This window comes from Arachis ipaensis, chromosome B9 (genome assembly GCF_059453495.1).
Source record: "Arachis ipaensis isolate K30076 ecotype BB chromosome B9, ASM5945349v1, whole genome shotgun sequence".
In the NCBI taxonomy this organism is placed as follows: Eukaryota; Viridiplantae; Streptophyta; class Magnoliopsida; order Fabales; family Fabaceae; genus Arachis; species Arachis ipaensis.
In genome coordinates this window covers 86,401,031-86,411,267 of record NC_142444.1, presented here as the reverse complement: position 1 = coordinate 86,411,267, position 10,237 = coordinate 86,401,031, and the positions used below count along the sequence as shown (strand labels likewise).

Below are 10,237 nucleotides of genomic sequence, written 5' to 3'. Positions count from 1 at the left end.
GCCTTGAATACGTTAAACACCAATTTCTCATCATGTAGTCTAAGAGTGAGTTCACTCTTTTGTACATCTATGATGGCTCCAGCAGTAGCCAGGAAGGGTCTTCCCAGAATTATTGAAGCTTTGGCTTCTTCCTCCATATCTAACACCACAAAATCAGCAGGAAATATAAAATCTCCCACTTTCACCAACAAATCCTCAACTATCCCATGAGGGAATTTAAAAGTTCGATCTGCCAATTGGAGGGCCATTCTTGTTGGTTTGGCTTCCTCAATCTTCATTCTTCTCATCATTGTTAGAGACATCAAATTGATACTGGCCCCTAAGTCACACAAGGACTTCTCCACCATGACTTCTCCTATGATGCAGGGGATTTGGAAACTGCCTGGATCCTTCAATTTCTGAGGCAATTTGTGCTGAATGATGGCACTGCATTCTTCAGTTAACAACACAGTTTCCTCATTTCTCCAGCTTCTCTTCTTGGTCATCAATTCCTTTAAGAATTTTGCATATAGTGGCATTTGCTCTATTGCCTCAGCAAGGGAATGTTGATTTGAAGCTTCTTGAAAATCTCCAAGAACCTGGAGAATTGGCCATCCTTTTCACTTTTCATCAAACGTTGAGGATAAGGTGCTTTAGGTGTATAAGGCTTCAGGACCTCTTTTTCTTTTTCTTTTGTTGCAGACGGTGTAAAAGATTGTCTTTGTTCTTTGTCTTTCACATTTTCCTTTGCTTCATCCTCTGTGGTTTCCTTTGAGATCTCCTTCAGATTCTTTCCACTTCTGAGGGTTATGGCTTTACATTCTTCCCTTGCAATAGCCTTGGCAGCATGAGAAGCGCTTGTCCCAGGGGTTTGCTTAGACAAATACACAATTTGATTTTCTAGCTTCTGGATGGCAGCTCCTTGGTTTTGCAGGTTAGAGTTTACTTCTTCCTTAAAAGCTTTCAATTCGGTTATGTCTTGACTCATGGTTGCAAGCATTCCTTCTATCCGGTTTAATTGATCTTGAAATTGTTGGTTCGGATTAAGTTGGGTAGGTTGATTATTTTGGCTATGATATGATGGTTGGGGGTAAGTGTTTTGTGTGGCTTGGTATGATCTTTGGTTGGAGTTTTGGTATGTGGAATTGTTTTGTTGGTTGTGGTTGTAAGGTTTGTGGTTTTGTGGTTGGGTTTGTTGGTTCCCCCACCCAAAGTTTGGGTGATTTTTCCATCCTGGGTTGTAAGTGTTGGAATGTGGATCATATGATTGCCTTTGTTGGTTTCCCACATAGTTGGCCTCTTCCCAATCACCTCCTTCAATGCTTACTTCCTCTTGATCTTGTGTGTGTATTGCAGCCACTTGCTTTGTTTCTAATTGCCTGGTAAGCTCTGCTAGTTGCTTGGCAAACACCTTGTTTTGGGCTAGAATTGTATCAACATGGTTCAGCTCCATGACTCCCTTAGTGTTGTGCCTTTCTGATGCATAGTAGTACTCATTCTCAGCCACTGTCTCAATCACTTCAATGGCCTCTTCCACAGTCTTTTTCCTGTTCAATGAACCTCCTGATGAATGGTCTACAGCCTTCCTTGATTCATAAGAGAGTCCATCATAGAAAATATGCAATTGCACCCAATCATGGAACATGTCTGGTGGGCATTTCCTTGTCAAGTCCTTGAATCTCTCCCATGCCTCGTAGAGAGTTTCACCATCTTGTTGTCTAAAAGTCTGAACCTCAGATCGAAGCCTATTGACCTTTTGTGGGGGGTAGAAACGTGCCAGAAACTTGCTTTCCACCTCATCCCATGTTGTTAGACTCCCCCTTGGGAATGATTCCAGCCACTTAGCTGCTTTGTCCCTAAGTGAAAATGGGAACAAAAGCAGTTTATATGCATCTTCCTGGACTCCATTGGACTTCACAGTGTCACAAATTCTCAGGAATTTTGTGAGATGTTGGTTTGGGTCTTCATTAGCACTTCCACCAAATGAACAATGATTCTCCACAAGTGATATTAGCTGTGGTTTGAGTTCAAAATTGTTGGCCTGAATGGGTGGTTTCTGGATGCTGCTACCACAATTCCCAGAGGTTGGGTTTATGTATGAACTAAGAACCCTCCTCTCAGGAATGGCATTGTTTCCATCAGCTCTCTCATGGTTGTGAACTTCTCTATCAATGTTGAGATCTAAAGCTTCCTCAAAATTGTCCTCAGATTCTCCTTCAGATTCCTCTTCTCCCACTACTCTCTTCCCTCTTGCTTCCCTTCTCAGTCTATGAAGGGTCCTCTCTGGTTCGGTATATGGAGGAGTTGATGTCTCTCCTCTCCTACCTGTCATACAAGAACACAGCACAGGCACAAACAAGTGAAATACTCTTGGTTAATGGAAGAGTATGGTTAGAGCAATTGAGGAATTAATTCAAACAGTTAGTGAGTCAGTGAGTTAGTTGCTTGAATTTAAAGGCATAAAGAAAGAAAGCATGTAACCGAGTGCAGAAATTAAAATTCAACAAGTAACTTGAACAGAATTAACAAAGCAAGAGAAATTGCTCAATCTAGTTAGCTTCCAATTGGAGAATTGTCAATCGAAAACCACTCCCCGGCAACGGCGCCATAAACTTGATGCGCATAAACTAGTTATGCTACGATTTAGGAAATTGCACGATCGGCAAAATTCCTTCCGGCAAGTGCACCGGTTATCGTCAAGTAAAAACTCACAATAGAGTGAGGTCGAATCCCACAAGGATTGGTTGAGTGAGCAATTCGGATTAGAAGTGTGTGCTAGTTGAGCGGAATCAAGATTTGGATGAGAATTGCGGAATGTAAAATTGGCGGGAAACGTAAATGACAAGAAATTTAAATGGCGGAATCTTAAATTGCATGAATTAAAGAGCAGAAGATAAATTGCTGAAATTAAAAGGGAATGGGGGTGATTGCATGAATTAAGTTGCAGAATGTAAAGAGAAAGTGGAAATCAGAAATGGGGAATTCATTGGGTGTTAGGAGATATTGAGATCTCCGAATCAAATCATGTATATCTCTTCCTCAACCAATGCGTTCATTAAATTTTGCTTGGCAATCTTATATGATTGGATCCCAATCCCTTGGCTCACCAATTCTCTCTAAAAACAAACAAATTCCCAATCCCTTGGTTTAAATGTTCATAAGAAGAGATGATGCTCGATCACTGATTATACCACACAGTTTCATGAACCACAATTTGGTAGGATTACATGTCACAATATCCATCCAAACCCCAATCCAATTCACTGTGAGAAAGCTTCTCTAGCATGAATCCTCCATTCCTTTCCCAAGGTTCCGAAGGATTCCAATTATGGGTAGTTTCTTTCCCAAGACAACTACCCAATGGAGTTAGATCGAGAAGCTTTCTAACAAAATTCAAGAGAAAAGATTGAAGAAGAAGATAAACTATTATTGATTCATTGAATTACAATAGAGCTCCCTAACCCAATGAAAGGGGGTTTAATGAGTCATAGCTCTGAATTCAATTACAAAGATATGAAAACTAGCTAAAAGTGAAGGTAAAAGTCCTTCCTAACTTAAATTCTATCCTATTTATACACTTTCTATATTGAGCTTCTGTTGGGTTTCTTGGGCTTTGAGGCCTCTCCCTGCTTTCCTTTTGCCTTGGGTTTATGATCCATAATCTTGATGAGGCTGTTGATCCAAATTCTGTAACATTCATTGAGCCAACTTAGTGATAATCAAATAATAACACATGACTCAATAAATTGAGATTTCAAACTCATCAATCCTTCAGGCCCAATCCCATAAACCATGATATTCAATTGGGTTTCATACCAGAGTAAGTTTAAGTTAATGTTTGTGCTCAAAGACTAACTTAAACTGCACTATTTTTGGCCCAGAAACCTTTTCCAAGAGTGGCGTTTAAGTTGCAGTTTAAGCTTAAACTGCAGCTTAAACGCCAGACACTTCCAGTGAGGCCTTTTATAGAAGCACGTTTAAGCTTCAGTTTAAGGTTAAACTGAAGCTTAAACGTGGAAATGGAAGAAGGCAGCCCTGGAGAGTCATGTAGTCGAACACGTTTAAGCTTCAGTTTAAGGTTAAACTGAAGCTTAAACGTGGAGATAGGAAGGGCAGCTCTGGAGGTCGAACACGTTTAACCTCCAGTTTAAGGTTAAACTGGAGGTTAAACGTGGAAATGGAAGGAGGCATCTTGGAGGTCGAACACGTTTAACCTCCAGTTTAAGGTTAAACTGGAGGTTAAACGTGGAAGCTTAGAAGGGTAGCCCTGGAGGTGTCGAACACGTTTAAGCTCCAGTTTGAGGTCAAACTGGAGCTTAAACGTGGAAATGGAGAGAGCAACCCTGGAGGAGAAAACTTGGTCGAACACGTTTAAGCTCCAGTTTGAGGTCAAACTGGAGCTTAAACGTGGAAATGGCTCCCTGGTGCTTTTCCCATTCTGGCGTTTAACCTCCAGTTTAAGGTTAAACTGGAGGTTAAACGTGGAACTCCTTCCTGAGTGGCATTATCATTCTGGAGGTTAAACGTGGGATGCTTCTTTGGTGAGACTTTCATTCTGGCGTTTAACCTCTAGTTTAAGGTTAAACTGGAGGTTAAACTTCAATTCCAGCATTTCTTAGCCTTCCTGATTCTGGCGTTTAAGCTCCAGTTTAGGCTTAAACTGGAACTTAAACTCCACATGTGATATTCAAGCTTCCTTTATTGATTTTGTTGCTTCCTTGCTTAGCCTCTTCTTCCCTGAAATCATCCAAACAATTGCATCAAAGTCTTGCAAAATTTCATGAGAAATCTTCCATTCATAGCATTCAAGTAATATAACTAAAACTCATGGAATTTGCATTAAAATCATACTGTTTGGATGGTTCATTGCTTTGTTCTTCATTTAACCATTTTTGGTTACTTTAAGCTCAAGAAAATGCATAAAAGCACTAAAACTAACAGAAAAATACTAGTGAAACTAGCCTAAGATGCCTTGGCATCAGCCACTCATGAGTGTTTGCCAACGTTAGTGACAATGTTAAGTATCACTAACGTTGGCTCAACTTCCCTTCTCCACGTTAGAGTGCACGTTAACTTAGTTAACGTGACTCTTAACATGGGCAATGATGGCTTTGAGAGTGTTATTGGCAATCACTTTTCTCATTAACCTTGCAAGTTACCTCCCTTTCCTTGCTTCCTTTGGTCCTGAAATCAAGCAACAGAGTGCATCAAAGTTCTAGTCCAAGTCATGGGTAATGCAGCATATAATTTGTCACTAAATTCATGCAAAATCCTCATGAAATAATGTAAAATGCACAATGTATGCTTGAATCAAGGTGTAGGTAAATATCTACCCAAAACTAGCTTATTTCCTAAAGGAATGCATGAAACTACCCTAAAAACAGTAAATAAAAGGTCAGTGAAACTGGCCAAGATGCCCTGGCATCACAACACCAAACTTAAAGCTTGCTTGTCCCTAAGCAAGTACTGGAACAAGAGAATGATGAATGGAATATCTAGAGGAATGAGTCATTCTTGTGGAAGTCATGTTACTGATTTTATGGTGGTTTCATACATAGCAACTTAGGTTCATTCCATTACTGGCTTTCAGACTTTTATCATGTCCCTAAACACTTACTTTGTTTACATCCCATGAGACTTTTATTCATTGATCCTTTTATTGTTATTTCAAGGGTTATTTGTGTTATTTAGGCTAAGTGCTCTGTAAGGGGGCAACTCTTTAAGATAAGCTTTCAGCTAACACTCCCGAACCAGTTGGTTCAAGGTGCTAGGTGTTGAAGCACCCCTAAGGACTTACTCCCTCAAGTCTCTCCCCCATACATACACACCACAGGCATATAGTTCATTTATTTTCTTTTCTTGAGACCTTGGTGTCCAGTACCTCTTTGGGTTACTAAATGTTCTGTAGTGAGGGTTACTCTTGATAATGGATTTTCAGCTGATAATCCCGGGTTAGTTAACCCAAGTTACCAAGTGATAAAGCACCCCTGAGAGCTTATTCATCCAAGTAGATCCCTCACACAGGAGCACCATAGACACTTGTCTCAAGGTCCAAACCATTGGTGCCTAGCCTTATTGCTTACTCTTTTTCTTTTGTTTTTCACTTCCATTGTTCTTTCCCTTTTCTCTTATTAGGATCTTGTTATTAACTTAGTCTCATGGTATATCCAAAGTCAAGTATTCAGGATAGATAGTTGTCCTCCTAGCCTTGTGGTTGAACCAACTTAGCTAACTTATGACTACCCCAAAGATTCATGAATGCACTTCCACATTATGAACTCTACTCTGGTCTTTTAAAAAAAACATAAACATTCTCTTCTTCATTTGATAAAAAAAAGGACAAGCATACAAGTAAGTTAAGGAGGATGCAATGACATAAAGACTAGCACACATAGACTTTCTTTAATACCAAAAACTTAAAAGACATAATTGAAAAAGGTTTAAACATAACATGGAAGCAAGTTCTATTTCATACAAGATCTTCCTTATTTAAAATATAGAGAAAGATGGAACAAAGAAGGAACTTCACCACCTTTTACTATTGCGGATGTCCATGCACTTTTCCTTGCTTGTCCTCCTTGTTTCTTCTTACATTTCCTCGCATCCTTGCCAATCTTGCTTGCTTCCAATCCTCAAGTGCCTTCCTCACTGACTCATGACTCTCTTCCACCCTTTGTCTTTCCTTTCATGCTAATTCATCCTTCATTTCGTCATACTTGGCTATTTCTGGATGCAATATTGGCAGCTGTCCCACTAAGTAACCGAGCCAGGCTTGAGTGTTTATATGATGTCCTGTTTCGCTCATGTAAACTCCTTCTGCGAATGCCCTTTGCTCGTCCAATAGTTCTGCTTGTTCTATTTGTCTTCGATGCATCTCATGTATGTGCGCCCCTTGATGTGCTTGGATGTTGATTAGCCTCTGGGTGGATTCTTGTTGCTCGTTTTGCCTTTGTTCCATCCTGTTGAATGTTTCTCCCCATTGTTGTCCTTGACTTAGTTGCTGTTCCATCATTTGCCTTTGCCACTCACCTTGCTGAGTCATCCATCTTGAAAGTGTTTCCTCTTGCTACCCCATCATCTGTAGTTGAAGCTCTTTCTATGCTCCTTGACTTTCCAAATATTGTCTAGACAAGCCATCAATGGCCTCCTGCAATTGGTCCATGTCCAAGGCCTGTTGTGCTTGACCCTCTAAGACTTGTCCTTCCACTACTTGAGGGGTTGTTTTCTTCCTTTGCTTCCGCTGAGGCAGAGGGGATGCTGCAGCTTTCATCCTTCGTATAGTTATTGGGATGCCTTCCTTTATCCACATGGGGTTCTCATCTTCAAAAACTACCCCAGCTTTCTTGCATATTCGGTAAATAGTGCTGCGGTAACCTAACGTTCCTCTTGAGTCGCTTTTCTCTGCCATCTCTCTAATACCTTCAGCTATGAGTTCATGAACCTTGATTTCTCCTCCCTTTAGTATACAGTGCACCATTGTGGCTCTCTTGACATTCACCTCCGAGTTGTTTGCAGCTGGGAGAATAGACCTTCTCACTAGCTCAAACCACCCCTTGGCTTCAGGAGTGAGATCTGTTCTCTTGATGAACTTTGGGTTATTTCCTGCACCCCTTTCCCAGTCAGCTCTTGGTACACAAATATCTTGCAAAATCTGGTCATAATTGGGGTTGTCCAATCTATCCCTTTTTATGCTCCTTTTCTTTTCCTATAAAGACAAACTAAGAAAAGTAAGAAAAGATATCAAAATGACCATATGAACTTTACGGCTAATATTAATAAAAGGGAAGAAAGGATTTGATTTTTTTATTTATGAATTCCAACTAACTAACTAACTATTGGTGGGTCCTTATATGCATCTTGGTGGCACCATGGGGTGACACCAAACTTAGTTTGAAGCAATGTGATGAAAAGTTTTGTTCAAAGCTCCCAAGACTAGCATGCATCTTGGTTTGCTTTGAACACCAAACTTGTTCTTCACTATATACTGCATGTTAAAGATTTCAGCAAGTGTTTGTCAAGTTTGGGTTGAAATTCATAAACATTGATTTATTCATTATTTTAAAAACATATAAAACATGGGTTGCCTCCCATGAAGCGTTTCTTTAGCGTCACTAGCTTGACGTTTTTCCTTCATCAGGGTGGTTGGTAGTGCTTAAAGTCCTCCCCTCTTGCTGTGGACTTATATCCATTGGTTGGATCAATGATCTCCACATGTTCCAGGGAAAGAACTCTGTTGATAGTGAAGACCTTGGGTAACTGAGATGGTACAGTGGGGAGATTAGGGGGAATATCTGGGAAGTAAGCTGAGACAACTCTATCCCCTGGAGAGAAATCTTCCGTAGGGATTTTCTTGTTCCTCCACCTCCTTGGTACCTTCTTCTTTGTTTATTTTGATGTTGCCTTCCCCTTGGTGACCTATTTTTCTAAAGGAGTTGTAGTGCTGTCTTCACCTGCCTCTAGAGGTTTAGGTTCCTCCAACTTTTCCTTGAGCTGTGGCAATTGCTGTTTTCCTTGTTTATCTATTAAGGGGATCTCAGAATGAACTGGCTGTGCTTTAGTGCTTGTTTCCTCCTTCAGTGTCTCATTATCATTTGTGCTTAGTTCCTTGTCCTCTTGATATGTTTCTTGTGAGAGTTTGAAAACATTGAAGCTGAGTCGTTCATCATGGATTCTCAATATTAGCTCCCCTTTCTCTACATCGATAAGTGCTCTGGCCGTAGCTAGGAATGGTCTTCCCAATATGATTGGATGAGTGTGACTCTCTTCCATGTCCAGGATGACAAAGTCTGTTGGGAGAAAGTATTTCCCAACTTTTAGCAACACATTTTCCACCACTCCTATTGCTTGCTTTTGAGTTTTGTCAGCCAGTCTGATGATTACATCTGTGGGTATTATCTCATTGATCTGCAGCCTCTTTGCCAGGGATAAGGGTAGTAAGTTGATGCTGGCCCCTAAATCACATAGCGCTCTATGGAACATAGTTTCACCTATGGCACAAGGGATGTGAAAACTCCCTGGATCTCTTCTTTTTGTAAGCAACTCAGGTTGAATAAGGGCACTACATTCCTTGTTCATCACTATAGTCTGGCCTCCTTTGAGTGAGCTTTTCCTGGGAAGAAGTTCCTTCATATACTTGATGAATGCAGGCATTTGTTGAATTGCCTTGATGAATGGTATGTTCACATGCAGAGATGCAAACAAGTCTAGGAACCTTGAGTATATTCTTTTTCCCACAGCACCATTGAGCAGTTGAGAGAAGGGTGCATAGAGCTTCAGCAGCTCTTGTTGTGAGATTTTTGGTTCTTGGCGATCTCTATCCTCCTCCTTTGTTGAGTTGTCTTCAGGTTGTTTGCAAAGTTTGCCTTGCTTGTCTTCAGTCTCTTGATCACTCGCAGTGACCATTTTGCAATCTTCCCATCTTACTTTCTTTACTTCTCCTTTAGGGTTTTTCTCCGTGTCACTTGGGAAGCTATCAGTAGGTTTGGGAATCTTCTCAGCTAAATATCCCACCTGAAATTCTAGCTTCCGGATGGTCTCTCCCTGGTTCTTAATATTGGCTCGCACCTCCTCTTTGAACACCTTATTTTCTTGAATCTCTTGGCATATTCCTTCAAGTAGGGCTTCAATCTTAGAGAGCTTGTCATCAATTAATGAGTGATTCGGAGCAGATGTGCTGTTTTGGTTTTGATAGGCGTGTGGAGAAGTGTTGTTGTGGGGGTGTTGAGATGTCCTCTGTGTGAATTGCTGGTGAGCTGCATTGTTGTTGGAGTTGTAACGTCTCTGGTCTTGGTTTTGATCTTGCTCACTTTCCCACCCAAAGTTTGGGTGGTTTCTCCATCCAGGGTTATAGGTCTTGGAGTATGGATCATAGTTTTTCCTTGGTGAATTCCCAATGTAGTTGGCTTGCTCCTAACTCCCCTCTGCTTCTTCATTCACTCCTTCTTGGGTTGTTGATGAAGTGGAGATTGCTGCTACTTGGTTCATCTCCATCTTCTTGGTGAGGTCAGCCAGCTGCCGGGTAATGAGCTTGTTTTGGGCCAACAGAGCATCAACATTGTTTAGCTCCATTACTCCTCTTGTGTTCCCTCTTTCGGAAGCATAGAAGTAGTCGTTCTCTGCTACTGTTTCAATAACATCTATGGCTTCCTCAATAGTCTTTTTCTTGTTCAAAGATCCTCCAGATGAATGGTCTACGGCCTTTTTTGACTCATAAGAGAGTCCTTCATAGAAAATATGCAGCTGCACCCATTCGTTGAAC

General features: G+C 40.9%; 1 non-coding gene across 1 annotated transcript; it reads left to right on the top strand.

Moving 5' to 3' along the window:
* The first annotated feature begins 1,622 nt into the window (after positions 1-1,622).
* Positions 1,623-1,726, top strand: LOC148545327 (small nucleolar RNA R71). The gene has a single exon (XR_015901835.1). It is a non-coding gene; the product is annotated as a small nucleolar RNA R71 (small nucleolar RNA).
* The last annotated feature ends 8,511 nt before the right edge of the window (positions 1,727-10,237 follow it).